The sequence below is a fragment of the Adiantum capillus-veneris genome, chromosome 28, assembly GCF_014529385.1.
Source record: "Adiantum capillus-veneris isolate H3 chromosome 28, ASM1452938v2, whole genome shotgun sequence".
Taxonomy (NCBI): domain Eukaryota; kingdom Viridiplantae; phylum Streptophyta; class Polypodiopsida; order Polypodiales; family Pteridaceae; genus Adiantum; species Adiantum capillus-veneris.
The window spans coordinates 18,794,038-18,809,063 of NC_140958.1; the positions used below are offsets into that span (position 1 = coordinate 18,794,038).

Below are 15,026 nucleotides of genomic sequence, written 5' to 3' on the forward strand. Positions count from 1 at the left end.
GGACCCCGAACAGGCCAAAAACTCACCTCGCAGTGTATAGTTGTCACCTTTTTGCATCATTCGCACACCGGGCACTCAGCTTTTTTCCAATAATGCGTCTCATCACCACGTGAAGTGGCCCCAAAAAGTGGTCCTCATGATGACCTTTCTTCATAACTCTCACAAGAAAACACCCACGTTGTGTCCGTACTCATCCACGTGCAAGTATTCACCCCGTTCGGCCTCCTGACGCCACTAGATGCCATCTGACGCACCTGCTTACCTCATGTCGTCGGCCCGTGGATAGATTCGTCGAGAATTTTTACGCGCTACCAACTCCTCATTATTGTAGAAAAAACACACTGGTACTGGTAATAGTGAAAATCGATGCACTATGTACACCCTGTCCTACCTGTACACATGTGGGCCCACGTAACCACCTGGCTCTGGAGAATGGGCAATTCTTTATTTGATGCACCATGCATGTGTATGTACATATGCGCAATCCCTTGCTCCAAAAAACTCCTGACACCGGCTTCCGAATGATGCATAGCACATTCATGCCACTTGTGATTGGCCAAAACCTCAAGGCCAAGGTACTTAAATCTCTCAACGTTTTCAAGTGTCTCTTTTTTGTACAAAATACATGGCTTCTCCTTATGATTGGTTTTCACAAGCATGACCTTTGTTTTGGATTCATTCAAAATCAGCCCACTGTGTAGGCAAAAGTTCTCAAGGACAACCATAAGCTTTTGTGTATCCTCTAAATTTGTGCTAGAAGCACTACATCATCCACATCCAACAAAAGCATGATTACCGCATTGCAAATAGTAATGTCTTCAATGCCTTTTTATTTCATAAATTCAAGTACCATTTGTTCCAATTGATCAATGCATAGACCGTGGAGATTTGGAAACAATGGACATCCTTGTTTAACCCCAATAGTGCTTGATTTTTTTTTTGAAATTTCTCTTTCCATGTGCAATTGACATATCAACATCTCCTAGATTTGAGAAACCCCAAGCATAAAATCACTTGAGACTTCTTCCATCCTTCTCCACAAATTATTACGTGGAGTCATATCAAAGGATTTCTTGAAGTCCACAAAGCAACAATATAATTGCTTGCCTCCCAAAAAACTTTCTTCCATGAGAACACAAATAATGACAAGATGGTCAATGGTGCTATGGTGCTGATAGAAACCCGTTTGTCCTTTTGCACGTTTTCCATTCTTTTCAGCCTAATCACTCAATTTTATGTCCATTATGCACCCAAGAAACTTATCCATAAGAGACTCAATCATTATAGTCTAGTAGTTATTTACATACAGTTTTACATCCTCTCTTTTATGCAAAGGCTTGACCCATTTCAATTTTAACTCGGCCTCATAGGTCACATGTTCCTATTTTCTTGAGAGACTTGCCTCATCATTGGGCATGTTTTCTTCATGAGAGATCTCCTTGTTTTTCTTATACCTATCCTCATATGCCTTGTGATGCACATTTTGTTGCTTAATAGTGCAATCTTTGCATACAAAAATATTTTGTATCCCTCAAATGAATCCAGGTATGGCGGATACAATTGGATGTTCTCCCAAGCTAGGAGATGCTTGCTTACCCATTCTGTGTGAAAGGAGAGAGCAGAAGAATAAGTAGGAACAATCACATGAGGCCTCAATATAAAGTCAAAAAAGTATTGATTCTTGAAATTTGGAGAGTTTGCACGTGCACATGCACAAGGATAGATATGAAAGGGAGACTTTTATTGTTGTAGGAAAAATCAGAATAGACTTCAAAGTTCAATATTGGGAAGGAAACGGAGGAGAGAGAGAGAGAGAGAGAGAGAGAGAGAGAGAGAGAGAGAGAGAGAGAGAGAGAGAGAGAGAGAGAGAGAGAGAGAGAGAGAGAGAGAGAGTTATCATTTTTAAACAACAAATTGACATGGGACCAAGTGAAAGATGTTGCATACTCTATTTTGATTTTTTCAATGATTTTTGATGCCCTGAAGACTATAGATAGAAGGAGGCAACTAGCAATCCACAAAGGCTAGGAGACAAAGGTATGCTGCTAGTGGTTTAGGTTGAAAAATGAGGAAAGCAAGCTTGACGTGATGAGAACTTGAGCACTCACATAGAGTATGATTCTCAAAATTTCAAATTTGAAAGGGACATAATGTACATATACAAAGAGAGCTTCCACAATGCCTCAATGTTATGTACTCAATTAAGGGGAGCATGAGCTACACACGATGGTTACTATGGTGTGGTGTGGATATGTGAATAGGCTCAATAATCTAAAGCAAGCTTGATGTGATGAGAAGTTGGGCACTTGAGTAGGTTATAAAGCTCAGAATCTCAAATTTACAAGGGACATAATATGCATACACAAAGGGACTTTTTCCAATACCACAAAATTGTATCTTGCATCTAAGACAAATGGCTACTATTGTGCAAAATGTGTATAAGAGAATATGATAAATCATGTAAAATATTAGCTCTCCTCTCCCAAGGAAAAAATAATTTTTGTAATAGGAGAGAGAGAGAGAGAGAGAGAGAGAGAGAGAGAGAGAGAGAGAGAGATTGTGGATACTTACAATGTCAAGTTGCTTTTCTTCCATTATTGGAAAAAGGGCAAAGGGAAGCAATTTATGATTGCTTGAAGTGTATTTATTACTTGTGCAGTGATGAGACATGGATGTAGGCAAGAGTAGATGAGTATGTATGTCAAATGTGGAGTTTGGGGTCATAAAATTTGTTTTTGCTGCATGTGAATTGGGATGCTTGAAATTATCCAAAGTGTATGTTTATGGGGTAATTATGTAGTGCTCAAAGTGCTCTCCAAGCTTGTGCTTACATCTCACTAATCAAAGCCAGAAGTTATACGTACTTGATGGGTCTGTAGCTTGTAGACTAGCTTTGGAATGCAGTGGTCAAATTTAGCTCGCCAAGGTTTTGATTGGTAGTCATATTGAGCTACAAGACATGCTTTATAACACTTGAATTGCGTTTAAATTGGCCCACTTGTCCTTAAAATAGTATGATGAATGGTTTTTGTGATTTTTGGGTTTCATTGGATGGGGAAAATCAATGCAATGATGGGTTATTTTAATTGTCTTGTGAAAAAAATTGAAGCTCAAGATATGGGCGATGAGATTGGAAACCTGACAAGTTTTCAAGCCAGAATTTTGGTACTAGAGGAGGATTCCAAGGTCAAATGATCTCATTTCTAATATTTTTTGTGGCCTTGTGGACAACTTTGAAGCCTCAAAAGATAGGTGAGTGTGTGTGTGGGGGGGGACTCTCACAAAGCCACATGGCATGCTAATAGCCCACATTTTTTTTCCCTTGGATGTCAACACTATATATAAAGCAATGGCCACTCCTCATTTGTATCCAAAGAGAAGGAAAAAGAGCTCCCATTTCCATGCCCCCATGGCGGGCATGCCTCTTACAAGTGGAGAGGCTGTGTGGGCCATGTCATCATGAGCTATTGATTATGCATTGGATGACAAAATTCACATGTGGGCGCTCACAATTGGGCTACCCGTTTTGCTTGAGAAGGTGGAGTGGAGTTGTTGCATGGACTTTGTTGTCATGAACTTGTGGTGCTAGCAAGGGTGTGTCATTATGCATTGGGACATGCGGGTTCCCATAGATGGGGGCACCCCTTGTGCTTAAGAAGGTGGATTTTCCATGTTGGGGGCTCCAGTTGGCAAGTAAGGGGCTGAATCTTTTTGGGTATAGGAAGGGGAAGGCAACGATGGCACGGTTATTGCCCCCACCACTCCCCCTTGCTTTGGACCTCAAGTGAATATTTTAAGGATTTATTAGAATGTACATGAAAAGGAGAAAAGAGGGGAGAGATCGCTCTATTATTTTGCATTTGTTTTCTTTGGGGAAGGAAACAACGACAAGCTTGAAAGGTGGGAAGGGGACACCATCTCTCTCTTGTGTGGAGAAGCTCAAGGGGAGACTCCATTTCTCTTACTCTCAGATTTGTTTTGGGTGTCAAAGAAGCTCAATGGAAGAAGAAGTATGCCATCTCTCTATATCTCTTTATCAAACTCTTGGTTGGCAAGGAGAAGAAGAAGGGTGGAAAGAAGCTCAAAGAAAAGGAGGAGAACTCCATCTTGCCCTTGCTCTCTATCAATCTCTTTGGATCTCACTCTTTCATGTGGAAACAAAGACTCTCTCTCTTGTTCCAATCTCAGATAAGAAGAAGGGAAGAAGACCTAGTTTTTGTAGCTATTTTTGTTGGATCAAGCATTGAAGACCGACAAAGAGAACAAGATTGCATGTTTCCCTTCTTGGGGGTGAAGAAGGACAAAGAACAGAGAAGAAAAGAGGGTAAATTGGGTATTTGAGCTGGGTTCCCTCTCTCTCACTTTTGCTTTGGCTCTTTGTATTGAATTTTGCTTACTCGCATCTATGGAGAACCTCAATCTTGTAGTCTATATGGATTATTTACCTTTAGGTGTGCATCACAATTGAGCACACTTAGAGCATATTTCATCAATTATTTGTGTTTTCTTTCTAATTCAAGGTTACAGCCTTCAATTTGATTTTTCAATAGCATTTCTTATGTCATACATCTTCTCTCTCTCTCTCTCTCTCTCTCTCTCTCTCTCTCTCTCTCTCTCTACACATTTTTGAGCCTAATCTTACAATTCCCTTCATTTAAAAATCCCTTCATGTCCAAAGATGTAATTTTGATTATTCATACAAGAATGTAAAGTCAAATTTCAAGATATGTGTAGGAGAGGTATTGGGACAACATTGATAAGATATAGAGTAATTCTAAATAAAAAATAGTTAGGTCAAATATGTCTTGTAGATAATCACAATTTTGATAAGTTGTCAAAAGGGGGACTTGACACTATAGGCATGTGGCATTAGTCACTGTCTTTCATCCTATAAGTTTGGTCACATTTGGACTTTATGCTTGGTGAATGGGCGAGGTTTTCTTGTGAATGTTTTGATTATTTTTTGTTGTCTGACATGCAGTTGAGTGTAGCTTTTGAGTAGATAAGGATTGAGTGTTTTTTCAAGAGCTTGAAAACCTCTTGTAGCCCCATGCACTAGTCATTTCTTATACTACCACGATATGACATTTATGTATGTGGTTCTCATTACCTCTATAATAAGATAGAGAGGCTTGGCAACCAGTGAGCTTACATTTTGGTGCTGTTGATGGGGAAGTGGTGACTTAAACTAGAGAAAACCTCAGTATCAAATATTATTTTCCAATACTTCCTCTAGTTCACCTAGAGTAAAACATTATCTTTTACGATTGAGGTGTGCCAACTTCAAATGTGTAGAGGACTTGGGAGTAGTCATACTTGTTCAGGATCTTTTAAGCTTAGATTAGGTTGATTTCAAGTGGTTGACAATATAAGCTATACCAGATTTTGAAAATTGACACTCAATTCATAGGAAAACAAGAAAAAGAACTGATGTTTGTGGACACTTTTCACTACCTTCTTGCTGATTTGACTAGGAGTAGGGTAAGTAGATATCAAGATGGAGTTCCAACCTATATTACCCTCTAAATTTTCATCAGTAATGTGCTTTATGAAATTTCAAAATTTTCAGGTTCCGGAGTCATAAGGTAAGTTAGAGAGACCACAAAACAACATTTTTGGTCAAAATCAATTGGTCTTAGAAAAGCTATGAAAACTCATCGATAAGTCAAACCAGCTTTTGAAGAGGATTTCAAAGTGTGGCTAAAAAAGAGATTATCATATTTTCAATGATAAATGCATGAAAATTTGAACTTTTCTAGACACAAGTACTTGCAATATGGTATATAAGACCTAAATGGCATCAAAATTCCAAAAACGTTATAGTTTTAGGCCTGTAGATAATAAGGGTGTTTTTTTTAGTCTTGAAACTAGACTTTTAGCTTGAGTGTATCTTGTCTAGGTGATATGTAAACTCGTTAGTGAAGCTCTAAAAGGTTTGAATTCATTCAACTATGACATTTGAGCCAAACCACCTTCCACCTTTGACCAACAGGTAATTGAAGGTAAGTATATTCAAAACTGTACATAATTGGGTAAAACCTCTTGACAAGTCTTAAAATACCTTGTGCTAGCTGTGTGAGTTGTAAAAAATTATAAAACTTGCAAATCTAGACACCTTGATAATAACCGTGCTTATTATCTTCTGAATGAAATGTGCAAAATTTTCATCCTTTGGCAATACCACAAGCTAGAACATAGTGTATCAAGACCCTGATTCAAGTTTAAAGTCAATTGGAGTTGTAAATTGTCAGTTGGGCCTAGATTTCATTGAAGTCATAGCAGACACAAAATTGGGCTCAAAAATGTAAAAACTGAACCAAACTTCATAAAACTTGACAAGTGACTTGTTTATAGTGTAAACATCTAGTGCAAATAAAAAAAAGTGGAAAAACCCTTCATTTTGACTTGAGAGATAATAAGCATGCTTATTATCTCATGCCCTGAAAATTCAATTTTTTGAAAAATTTTATAGAGGGCTTGATCTAGGGAAGTAATAGAGTGCATGTGTGAATCTCAAGTGATTTGGAATAGTTTGGGTTTGATAGCCACCTGAATTGCATCAAAGACTTCTAGACATTGAAACTATTGGAAAATTGGGCTAAACTTGCCCAAAATTTTTAAAAAGTGATTCATAGCTTATTGAACATACACTTGACCAATGAAAATTTACAAAAAAAAGTAAAAAATAATGTTTTTTTATAACCAGTAGGATGCTTATTATCTCTTGTTATATAGAGAGATCAAATTTGACATTTTTTGGTTTACAACTTAGAAGACCTATCATACAAATAGCTTGAAATTTTTTGAGTCATTTGGACACGGTTTGCTATTGAAAACCGAGTTTATAGAAACTGAAGGTTGCAGATTAGTACTTTGGCTATTATTACAAATTTGGGACCGAAAATTTTGACTAGGAGTCATTGTACATAATTGCAGCTAAGTATATTTTTGAGCTTATTAGATTGATCGAGATCAAGCTTGAGTTGATAGTAGCCAGTTTGGGATTGCAACAATTGAAATGGACAGGTATTCAATTTCATTGAGCATTATTGATCTTTATGTACCTCAGATCAAGATGTCTACTAGAAAATCAAATATTTAGTAGAGAGACCAAGAGTAGAGTGTCCACTGAGGAGAGGGGATTGTTAGAGACCAAAGTTGAAGAAGTGCTACACACTTACTTCGACTCTAGTTCAAAAATGTCTTCATTTTTTATTCATTTGGGTATTGTAACCTCGCTCAGGTTCAACCATATATTGACCTCCTATAAGACCTATGAACATGGGGCTCATATTTATTTGGATCTTTTTTTTTTCAAAACTCAAAGATGTGAGTGAAGCTATATAAACACAAGCAAAAAATATACATCACAAGCTCTGTTCACAATCCGAGCCAGAGCTACCCAAGAGTCATAACGTAATCATCGACTAAAACATAACATCAAGTAGCTAGTCAAACAAAATTTGACACACCTACATCTTAGTGTACTTAATGGATCTCTAAAAAAACAAGTGACAAAATCACAAGGCATTCCTACAAGATAAAAGATGAGCAAATATATGAGGAGTACATAAGGTAAAACATGAGCAAGTATATGAAGTGTATGTGAAGTAGAGCTTGTGGCTAGGAAATTTGTATAAAGAATAACGTTTATCAAAAAAGTAATAAGACTTAACTCATCACACCTTGACTATTCACACCTTGACTATTCGGTGCAAGTTACACAACTTTGTAACAAGTTGGAAAATCACAATGGTGTACAGAAAGAAGAAGATAAGAAAGAGTCTGTAACCTACTACTCATGTCTCTCTTTATAGAATTAGAAAAACAAACGTTAACTATCTTTCACACGACCTACATGTACATAAGACAATGCTTAGTTAATGCCCCTTTACGAAAAAAAAACTTTTCCAGCAACAGCTTGTTATATGTGGCTACAACTGGGCAATTTTCTCTGATCGTCCACAATTTCTCCCAAGAACTCATGCTAAACCGTGCCTTTATGCAGGCCAACAACTAGTGAAAAATTCACTAGAGCTATCATAACCTCAACTACAACTAAAATTTATTATAATCATCTCTTTAGAGATAGGTACTCTTCACATTTTGTATGTATATAATGAGATGGAGTCACCAAGCTTACCAATCATGAGATACACCTCTCTAAAAACAAGTGAAGGATTTACTACACTCCACCAATTTTCAACTTCCAAAGTAAGCAAAAAAAAAAAAAAAAGTATCATTGAAAAATAATGTAAATGTCAAGGAAAGGTTCATCTTAGCTTGGGCTAGAACTTGCGTTAAAACTTCAAATTATTTGAATGCAAGGAAGAGAAGAAAAAACTGTTGCAAATTTACACAAAGTATTGTTAGATCTTCATGGTAGCATCTTAACAAGGAGTAAATTAGACCACTTAGGACCACTTTCTTGCACAATGCCAACAATGCCTTGCTCATTTAGCCCTGAAGGATAAGCAGTTGTTCCCCCACAGCATGCTACAAATTCAATCACATTCATCCAAAAAACAAGCAAAACATCATCTTTAGACTTTAATTGGTTTTCTAACTTCTTAATGGCAACAATTTCTCAATGTTCTCAAAAAAATTTCAATAAAGGAGAAGATACTCAAAAGTAACAATGGACTATGAATTTGCAAGTTCATAGCATGATAAGAAAGTATGTGTGTGCTTATTGCATAAGTAGAATGGCAAGACGATCTTTGCGTGTTTCTTTTGCAGCAACAAAATCCAAAGGCCTTCAACGAGCCTTGAGCTACATTTAGTATAGAGGAAATTATGGCCATTAAAGTTTTTGAAATCCAAAATCGACGTTCCATTGCAGGGCACAGACTTGTCCAGAAGTTTAGCTTCCATTAGTAAGCCTTGAAATAAAGCATGTTAAGACATAGCAAGAAGAGAAAACAATGAGGTTTTTCAAAGTAGGAACTTCTTTCCTGAGGGAAGTATTGTACAAGAAACCTCGTATGTTCATCGGACAGACCGTATATGTACAGAGGAAGACATAAAAATGAGAAGGGGAAGGATTTTATATAGGGATGGAGCCTCTCTCTATATTATGGAGAGAAATGCAATACAAGAGCCTGCAAAATGGAAAAGCCTTAGGCCTTCACAGTTTCTAGGCTTGCACCTTCCTTGGCAATGATACCCTCATAGACCTCTCGGATCTTCAATGGTTTAGAAGAAGCCAATGCCATTGTGACCACCTGGGTAGTCGGCATGCTTTAGCATTTGCTATGTGATCTCTCCATAGAATTTGCTTGAAATGTTGCTCAAATGTCTCTCAACATAAATAAGCTCCTCTAGATTGTCAAATTTTCTATCCATCTTAAGGCATTCACCTGGATGCACAAAACAAATCGAGGATATGTTGGTAATGTAGGCACAACAAATAACATTATGATCAACGATACGAATGCTCTGCAAGCATATTCTATCATAACAACCCCCAGACTTGGAACCATTTGTCGCAATGCGCATAAGCATATGCAACATAGGCAAGCACTGCCTATTCCTAAGCGCTACATAGACATATGCATATGCCTATGTAATGCTTATGCATGGGCATATGTATATGCAATATAGCCATGCGCAAACATATCGATGTGCACAAAACATACCTCATTATGTAGTACGTATCAAAACCATAGAAGAACTTGAGTCAAGGTAGGAGCATGTGAGTTTTTGGCCACAAGGTGCCCAAAAGTTGGTTGAACCTTCATAAAAAAAATGCACGTGTTTGAAGGGAGGCACATCCTCTTTCATTATCATGCGCATACCGTAGGACTTTGCCCTTCTTGTCATCCAGAATCAATTGTGTGGGCAACACTTGGATCACTACATCTTCATACTACTTTCAAGGGTCTGCATTCATCACAAATTTAGATTGTACCATGGCCTTGGGAGATCACAATGATACAAGAAGATATCACCAGCTACATACCTATGAAGGCATTAAAGTCAGGCTTCCTTGCTGCATGCTTGCCTTGCTGCTCTCCAAACTATGTCCGCATTCTGCCATGTCTTGCTGCAGAAGGAAAGCGAGTCAGGTTGGATCAAGTATAGACCTGAGACATGAACATTGAAAGTTTTCAACAGTACTGGCAATAGCTACTCAAGTATCTACCTAGATCTCCAAGCAAACTTGACTTCATCACTGATGTCGAGGTAAATGCTGAAATCAAGAGGCTCCTGCAACTCGAGCATCGAACCTGCCGGGCTGCCCATCAGTGATAATCAACTGTATGCCAACAAAAGAATGCTTGGATTATCAATAGAAAATGCACTTTGGGATAAAAGCGATGCGTAGCTCATACATAGGAGGATAAAGCCTAGGAAAAATAAGGCTCAATATCATTCCATTGATCAAGCCTTTGCGGCTCCTCAATAGAGGACGATTGGTACTGCCATGCCACTGATTCTGATTCTATACACATATTTCCTTTCAACTATTGGATTTCTAAACATTACCATGGGCAGTGCCTCCATCGTCATTGTGACGGCCTTGTTTAGTATTCTCTCTCTAACCTTTTTTTATGTCTATCCATGCATATCTTTTGCTCTCTCTCTCTCTCTCTCTCTCTCACACACACACACACACACACACACACACACACACACACACACACACACACACACACACACACACAAAAGCACAGGCTAGGGCAGGTTTTTTTGCTAATCTTTTTGGAAGATGATGATGCATTTGTGCAATAAGTAAATACACAAGACCAGGTTTTCTTGATGCGGTAATGTTCTGTAGGTCCCTTGGGCCTTCAACGGGTCATCCATCAAGCTCTTTTAGGTGATTGTGTGTGGAATGCATCCCCTCAATAGGACATCCATCAAGCTCTTTTCGGTGATCACGTGTGGCATGCAGTCAGGACAACAAGAGCCTTGGCAAATTCCTTGGTCTTCAACAGGCAATCCATCAGGCTGTTGTAGGTGACTACGTCTGGCATGCATCCCTTCTTCTCCACCCGAGTCAGTATATCAAGAGCATTAAGCATTTCCTCAGCCTTCAAGAGGCAATCCACCAGGCCGATGTAGGTGAACACGATTTGGGAGCATCCCTTCTTCTCTATCTGAGTCTGGGAAGCATCCCCTCTTCTCCATTTGAGACAGTATGGAAAGAGCCTTGTCAATCTCCTTGGCCTTCAGCAGACCGTCCATCAGACTGTTGTAGGTGCCTGTGTCTACAATGCATCCCCTCCTCCCCATCTGAGTCACTATAGGTTGTTGTACTCCCCCCATCTGAGTAGAGCTTTGTGGAGTTCCTTGGCCTTCAACAAGCCATCTACTAGGTTGGTATATGTGACCTCATTTGGGATGCATCCCTTTGTCTCCATTTGAGTCAGTACAACTGGAGCCTTGTTCGTTTCCTTGGCCTTCAACAGGCCATCCATCAGGTTATTGTACGTTGGCATGCATTCCCTCCTCCTCAATTTGAGTAAATACCACAAGAGTCTTGTCAACCTTACTTGGCCTTCAATAGGCCGCCCCTCATGTTGGTGTAGGTGATCCCATTTAGAATGCATCCCCTAGTCTCCATTTGAATCAACACAACCAGAGCTTTGTGGAGTTCAACATGCCATTTATAAGAATGCTAAAAGTGGAGACATCTCGCTGGATTCCCATTCCATCCATGTGGCCATACAGAGGCAGAGCTTCGCCTAGAAACTCTGACAATAACATCGGTAGCGATTTACTGACAGGAGTACGAGCAAGGCTGTAGCCAACCATGACATGCAAAGGGGCATTGCAAGTGTAAACATCAGAACAGGCACAGGACATGAAGGGCATGGAAAAGAAGGGGTGCTTGGCAAGCTTGCCTCACCCAAATGCTTAATCAAGGCACTAAAAAAGTGGCTTGGAAGCGGCAGAGGTGACCCCTTGGAGCAGGGGACAAATGTGGGAGTTGGGGTGGGCGAGTAAGGAAGGTGGCCAGGGCTTTTGAGTTGGAGAGGTCACCAACCAAGAAGGGAGCACAACTGCATGCCCATCGAAAGAGGCACAAGGAAATGTAGGGAGGGATGCGAGGATGAAGAAGCACTTGCGATAGAACCATGGGAGCAACATCATGTGAGAGAAATTAGAATGTGGGCAAGGTCGGATGGGGTCTATGAAGGCTCCTTGGAAAGAAGTGTGGCAGATCTGTCAGCAATGCAACTCCATGCGTAAACCTGCTGTCGGTGAGAGAATCGCTACAACAGAGAAGTCTTGGAGCCTCTCCCTCTTGCAATGGATCATTGTGACCACAAAAGCATACATTCAAGGCAGCACTCTTTCGCAATAAGCGCCATGGCGTTCTCCTTCCCAAGCTTAGATAAAACGCTCGATGTCGCTCTCTTTTCAACATCCTCAGACTCGCTGCATCCACCAAGAAAGCGTGTGCGTGTGTTTCGTTTTTGTGCTCTCTAAAATAAAAAATAAAAAATAATTAGAATTGATTATTGGACCACAGCGCACCTGTAGCCGTAGGCTGTAGCAAAAAATTCAGAGAGCTAGACTCTAGAGAGAGAGAGAGAGGGAGAAGCTCGACTCTCAAGCTATTTCCAGCTAGCAAATAACTGAAGCCACATTTCAATTCCTTTCCATTATTTTTATTACACTCTTATGATACCCTCTCTGTCCTTTAATAATCACTCCAGAGTCCGCCTTGTCTTTCATCCAATCACAAAAATTTTCAATTTTTATCTTCAAAAATATTTTTAGCCAACAAAAAAGAGAACTGAGCTCTACGGAGGAATGCCAAAAACTAAACTGGAAGAATGCCAAAAACTTCTCAAGATGAAAAGGTCACTCTTGAAATTTGTGGAGCCACCCATTTTATGCTAAGTCTTTATCATTTAACTTCTAAGGCTTTAGTTTCATGCTTTCAAAGGGACAACCCAAAATCCTTTCTTTGGTAAATGAGCATTCACTTCATATTTCAAAACTCAAAACATGTCCATCCTTAGATTTACACACTCTTCATTTAAATGAGTACCCACTATTTTATTTCAACCAATCAGTAATTTTGGTCTATCAAAACAGTTTGAAATTACAACTCAATCTTTTTTCTATTTTAGTCAGCAAAAAGAGAATGCATCTCTATAACCTTTGCTCTTTGGGCATGCCAAAACAAAAAAAAAAAAGGCTTAAGAAAGCCTCTAATGGCTTGAAAACGCTAGAGGAAAGAAACTTAAGAAAGAAAACACAAATGCATAAGGTACATTTTACCATCTTTATTTGCACACAAAAAGTATTTTGACTTTTCAGCTCCATAGTCTTTTCATTTTGTAAACTCACACTTCACTTATGCACTGAAGATTTTCATTTTGTAAACTCACCCTTCACTTATGCACTAGAGATGTTTTGAAAGGATTTTTAATTTTTCAAGATAGGGAGACCTAATAGTCTCTAGTCTCAAATCGCAATCTTCTCTCTCTTTCTCTGTCTCTCTCTCTCTCTTCCCTGGCAAAAGACATAGGGTCAAATCAAATTGTTCCAATGAATTAAAATACAAAACGAGTTGAGAGTGTGATTTATAAAAAAAAAACATTGTGAGTAGATTGTATTGATAAGACCAAAAAATTACAAATTCATGTCATGACATCTTCAAAGAATCATAGATACATTGGCTCAGGGGGAAACCACCCCACAACAATGGAAGAGCCCACACTTTCACCCATACAAGTTTGTCATTGCAGCACCCCTAGTCTTGTTCCACTCCTTATAGCTCCTTTGTTTTCCAATGGCGATGATCGTTACCCTGCTTTCTTGGACTATCTCTATGAACTTATCTATTTCCATGGAGTTGTCAAAGATATGATAGTTGCTTGGTCTTTGCGATTTGTTCTGCATTGTGAGCATCTATCTGGACCAATTCCCTTGGCAAGAACCTTCAATCCAGTCACCATAGATCTCCAAAGCACCTTCAATAAGAAAACTTTCATCCCATGTGGCGATTGAGAGATCCATATGTTCTTCATGACCATCTCCCATCTTGAACCTAGTCAGTTTTTGCCCCACTACTTGTTAAGTGGGAAGAACCTATCTTTTGAAGCTGTAAGGGTGAGATACACATCCTTAGTTTGTGGTTTCAAGAAAATGTATATTCATAGGCCATTACCAGGCTTTCCACTCGAACTTGGATTCACAGTTCTTGATAAATACCACGTGGTAAGCCGTTATAGGGCTCTGTTGATTAGTAATATTTTTGTCCCATTGGGGTTAAATTGAAGAGCCATTTGATATGTTCTTTTCAGTAGCTTCTGTTATAGTCCCAAAGTTGTTCTATATGTATAATGCCCTTGTTATTAAGCTTTCTAGAAATTTCTCTCCAAAAAGGGGTGAGAAAGATGGCTCCAGCCTTGGAGAGCCAAGGGGACCAATGAGATTTTTTTTTTATTTTTTTGAGAAAAGTTGAATTGTATTAAAAGATGCTGAAATAAAACATTACAATGAACCCACAGGAAGGGGGTGAGTTAGCCCCAAGCAAGAGATCAGAAAGCTAAGGCTTCTTTCATCTTGAGTCTTGTATCTTGAAAGACTTTGGCCAAGCATACATTCCATTGCTGCCACCTCAAACTGAGCTGAAGAGAAGCGATGGTTTCATCCTCATACAACAGATAACAAGATTTATCACATAGCTGAGTGGCCGAAGACTTAAGGTCATTAAAGAGAATAGACAGGGGATGGGAGACAGGCTGTTGGAAAACAGAAGAATTCCTCTTCAACCAAATGTGCCAGAGGATGTGTCCTCTCCACAGGTTCCATAAAGGTACATCCAACCCTTTGCAGTTACCCAACTGCAGGTCTTTGTAATCCATTATTTTCAGCGAGACTTGAGAGATAACATTCTGCACCAGTTTGATGATGGGTTTATTTTCATTGCAATTAAACCAGAGATGAAAGCAGTCTTCCAACTCCACCTTGCATCTGCTACATTTCCCATTTCCAAGACCAGCCTTCAGAGCTCTTTTGGCTGTCCAGATTCCCTGATGCATGAGAAGACATAATAAAGT

At 39.1% G+C, this 15,026-nt stretch overlaps 2 pseudogenes; both read right to left on the bottom strand.

Annotated features, from left to right (window-relative positions):
• Positions 1-9,069: 9,069 nt before the first annotated feature.
• LOC147420138 (phosphoribulokinase, chloroplastic-like) lies at positions 9,070-10,512 on the bottom strand (annotated as a pseudogene).
• Positions 10,513-10,695: 183 nt separating this feature from the next.
• LOC147420139 (uncharacterized) lies at positions 10,696-11,596 on the bottom strand (annotated as a pseudogene).
• Between the last annotated feature and the right edge of the window lie 3,430 nt (positions 11,597-15,026).